This window comes from Dasypus novemcinctus, chromosome 12, assembly GCF_030445035.2.
Source record: "Dasypus novemcinctus isolate mDasNov1 chromosome 12, mDasNov1.1.hap2, whole genome shotgun sequence".
NCBI classification, from domain to species: Eukaryota; Metazoa; Chordata; class Mammalia; order Cingulata; family Dasypodidae; genus Dasypus; species Dasypus novemcinctus.
Genome location: NC_080684.1, coordinates 14,157,150 through 14,161,609, shown reverse-complemented (window position 1 = coordinate 14,161,609; position 4,460 = coordinate 14,157,150). Strand labels below are relative to the sequence as shown.

Genomic DNA, 4,460 nt, shown 5'->3' with positions numbered 1-4,460 from the left:
AGTGATAGTTTGATGCATTTTAAAAGTTTAAACCATTCAAAACCAATTTAAAAACTAAAAACTTAAGGATTGAAAAGTAATGTTTACTTCTTGCATGATTTTTCTGTAAACCTACTTCTTTAAGAAAAGAATTATATAAAAACAAAAGTAGTACTGTCCTCAAAGTCAGTCACCTCTCCTCTCTAGAGTTCACTGCTCTTTAAGGTTTGGGGTGTCCTTCAGGTCTGAGTGTATGGAGGAAGGACTTAGTGGAGGCTGTCTGAGAGGAAGAGATGGTCTGGAGCTACAACCGCACAGGAAGCACCCTGTTTTTTACTTAGGTGTGTTGTTTATTTGAAGGGGCTGGAAGTCCCAAGGCTTCCCACCATTGGACACCAGTAGGTATTGAGTTCTTCGTAGCGGGGAGGGAGGAGCGGCTGGCGTCCTCTGCTTTGTTGCCTGAGTCTCTGGGCCATCTCCTTTGTGCCCAGAATCTCACAGTCACTCTTGACTAGATCCATCAGATTTTTCTTTAGTCTCCTCTCTTTATTAAGGGCACAAAACTAGTTTAAAAATTATTAGATTTCTATTACATACTTTTCTCCACCTTTTGTCGCTTCCTCACCAAATAGTGTCTGTCCTCTTTCGGTTGTAAAACATGACTCCCATGCTTGTGACTGTGAGTGCACCCTTTTGTGTGTGTCTGTGGTGGTGGAGGGGGAGAGGCAATGGCCAGAGGGCAGGAAAGGTGATCTCCTTCAGCAGCAGCCAGCAAACAAGCCCAGGTTAGGGCGATGTTGTCCATTTGTAGGTGAAACATGACCGTAAACGTTGTAGACCTTACACACACCCTTACCTCCTCCCTGCAGAATTTGCATATTCTGTCCTTCTCCCTCAAAACCTGTCCACAACATATGTTCCTATTCCTCAAAACCCAACTCAAATATCATCTCGTGCAGCCTTCCCAACTCTCTGAGGACAAGAGAAAACTCAATAGTCATTGACTTGGATGATACAGTTAATGTAGTGGATTGAATTTTGTATCCTAGTTTGGACATGGTCTTGGTCTGCATTCTGGGAATTTGGACTTAATTTAAGTAAGATCTCTTCAGGCTGTTACTTCAGTTAAGGTGTGGCTCAACTGAAGCAGGCTGGGCTTTAGTGTGTATTACTGGGTGAGCCCAGTGAAAATCAGATGGAGAGAGAAGCCACGGGGAATAGCCTGAGAGAAGACATGGCCACACACCATCTTTGATAGCCGGCCAGCCAGAAGGTACCTGGGAGGAAGCAAACCTGCTAGCCTCTGAAAATCATGGCCAGTGAATTCCTGTCAAGCCAACCCTTTGTATGGTATTTGTTTTAGCAACTATGAAACTAAAACAGTTGGCTAACTAACGAAATGGAAACTTAATTGATGATTAAGGGGATTGATTGTGCAATCCCCGTCATTTTGCTGGTTTCTCAATATACACGTGGATGATGTACAGAAATAAAATGCTGTAAGAGGATGAAGGGGCTGTGAAATCACCAGGGAAACAATTGCTAATGGCAGAGGGCTACTTTTTAAATCTACCTGAAAAGCTGCAGTGTTCATAGAAGCTAAGAAACAGTTTGCTTTGCCTATTGCTATAAAGATGAATGATTTTACCCACCAGTCCAGGATGACTGGGATGGTGCAGCTGGGTGGGAAGAACTCTCAAACGCTGGGTCAACAGGCCTCCAGAGTGCTGCTGGGACTGAGATGCCTCTTCTCTACTTCTGGGAGATGCTTCTCTTATTTTTAAATTGTATAGCCATTCATAGTACCTAGTATGCATCAGGAGAAAATCCTCCACAGCATTCTTTTCCATGACATGTTTACAAAACTTGAATTTACTTCTAACACTGGCCTAACCATTAATGTATAAGCATAGCTCAGAAATATTGCGGGCTTGGTTCCAGACCACTGCAATAAAGTAAGCCACGTGAATTTTTTGGTTTCCCAGTGCATATAAAAATTATGTTTACACTAGACTGTAGTCTATTAAATGTGCAATAGCATTATGTCTAAAACAATGTATATGCCTTTATTAAAAATAACTTAGTGCTAAAAAATGCTAGCCATCACCTGAGCCTTCGGTGAGTCGTAACCTTTTTGCTGGTGGAGGGGCTTGCCGTGACGTTGAAGGCTGCTGACTGGTCAGGTTCGTGGTTGCTGAAGGTTGGGGTGGCAGTGGCAATTTCTTAAATAAGACGACAATGACGTTTTCTGCGTTGATTGACTCTTCCTTCCTGAAAGATTTCTCTGTAGCATGTAATGCTGTTTGATAGCATTTTACTCATGGTTAGAACATCTTTCAAAATTGGAGTGAATCCTTTCAAACTTGGCCACTGCTTTATCAACTAAGTTGATGTAACATTCTAAATCCTACATTTTCATCTCAACAGTGTTCACAGCATCTTCACCAGGATATAGATTCCATCTCAAGAAACCGTTTTCCTTGCTCATTCTTAAGAAGCAACTCCTCATCTGTTCAAATTTTATCATGAGGTTGTAGCAATTCAGTCACATCTCCAGGCTCTACTTCTAATTCTATTTCTCTTGCTATTTCCACAACATCTGCTGTTACTTTCTCCACTGAAGTCTTAAATCTCTCAAAGTCATTCATGAGGGTTGGAATCAACTTCCAAACTCCTGTTCATGTTGATATTTTGATCTCCTCCCATGAAACACAAATTTCTTACTGGCATCTAGAATGGTGAATCCTTTCCAGGTGGTTTTCAACTGACTTTTCCCAGATCCATCAGAAGAGTCACTATCTAGGGAAGTGGATTTGGCTCAACTGATAGAGCATCCACTTACCATATGGGAGGTCCAGGGTTCAAACCCAAGTCCTTCTGACCTGTGTGGAGCTGGCCCATGCACATTGCTGATGTGTGCAAGGAGTGCCGTGCCATGCAGGGGTATCCCCCGCGTAAGGGAGCCCCACGCTCAAGGAGTGCACCCCTCAAGGAGAGCCGCTCCACACGAAAAAAGTGCATCCTCCCCATAAGTGGTGCTGCACACATGGAGAGCTGATGCAGCAAGATGATGCAATAAAAAAGAAACACAGATTCCCAGTGCCGCTGACTAGAATGCAAACAGACAAAGAAGAACACACAGCGAATGGACATAGATAGCAGGCAACTGGGGGTGAGGAGGGGAGAGAAATAAAAAATAAATCTTAAAAAAAAAAAGAAGAGTCACTATCTAAATAAAGTCTTACAAATGTATTTCTTAAATAATAAGACTTGAAAGTCGGAATGACTTCTTGATCTATAGGCTGCAAATGGACGTGTGTTAGCAGGCATGAAAAACATGAGTTTGGTTGTACATCTCCGTCAGAGCTCTTGATTGACCAGGTGCTTGTCAGTGAGTAGTGATATTTTGAAAGGAATCGTTTTTTTCTGAGCAGGTCTTAGAATATTCAGTCAACCATGTCATAAACAGATCTGCTGTCATCCAGGCTTTATTGTTCCATCGTTCTTAGGAGCCCTGGGATTTTCAGGATGGTTAATGAGCACTGGCTTCAACTTAAAGTCACCAGCTGCAGTAGCCACTAACAAGAGAGTCATCCTGTCCTTTGAGGCTTTGAGGCCAGATATTGATTTCTTTTTGCTAGATATGGAGGTCCTCGCTGTCATCTTCTTCCAACAGAAGGCTGTTTCATTTATATTGAAAATCTGTCATCAATTATCTTAGCTAGATCATCTAGATAACTTGCTGCTTCACCTTGCACTTTGATGTCATGGAGATGGGCGCTTTTCTTAAACGTCATGAACCTCAAAGTTCAAGGTTTTCTTAAACCTCAAACTTTTCCTCTGTACCTTCCTCACCTCTCTCAGCCTGCACAGAACTGAGGAGAATTAGGAACTCGCCCTGGGGCAGGCTTTTTCTAAAGGCAGTGTTATGGCTGGTTTGATCTTTTATCTAGGTTACTAAAACTTTCTCCCTATCACCAATAAGGCACTTTTGCTTTCTTATAACTCATGTGTTCACCAGAGTAGCATTTTTAATTTTCTTCAAGACTCTTTCCTTTGCATTTACAACTCGGCTAATGAGCGCAGGAGGCCTAGCTTTTGGCCACTGTCAGCTTTTGACATGCCTTCTTTACTAAGTGTAATCATGTCTAGCTTTTGATTTAAAGTGAGAGACATGGGACTCTTCCTTTCACTTGAACACTTAGAGGCCATTGTGGGTTTATTAATTGGACTAATTTCAATATTGTTGTAGCTCAGGGGATAGGGAGGCCTAAGGAGAGGGAGAGAGATGGGGGATCGGCTGGTCTGAGAGCAGTCAGGACACACACGGCATTTAAGTTGGCGGCTTCCCGAGACAATTACAACTGTAACATCAAAGATCACTGATCACAGATCACCATAACAGATACAAAAATAATGAAAAAGAGTGAAGTATTGGGAGAATTACCAAAATGTGACACCGAGACACAAGTGAGCCCACA

The 4,460-nt window shown here is 42.4% G+C and overlaps 1 pseudogene; it reads right to left on the bottom strand.

The window, feature by feature from the left end:
* Positions 1-329: 329 nt before the first annotated feature.
* Positions 330-4,191, bottom strand: LOC139436197 (tigger transposable element-derived protein 1-like; annotated as a pseudogene).
* Positions 4,192-4,460: the final 269 nt, after the last annotated feature.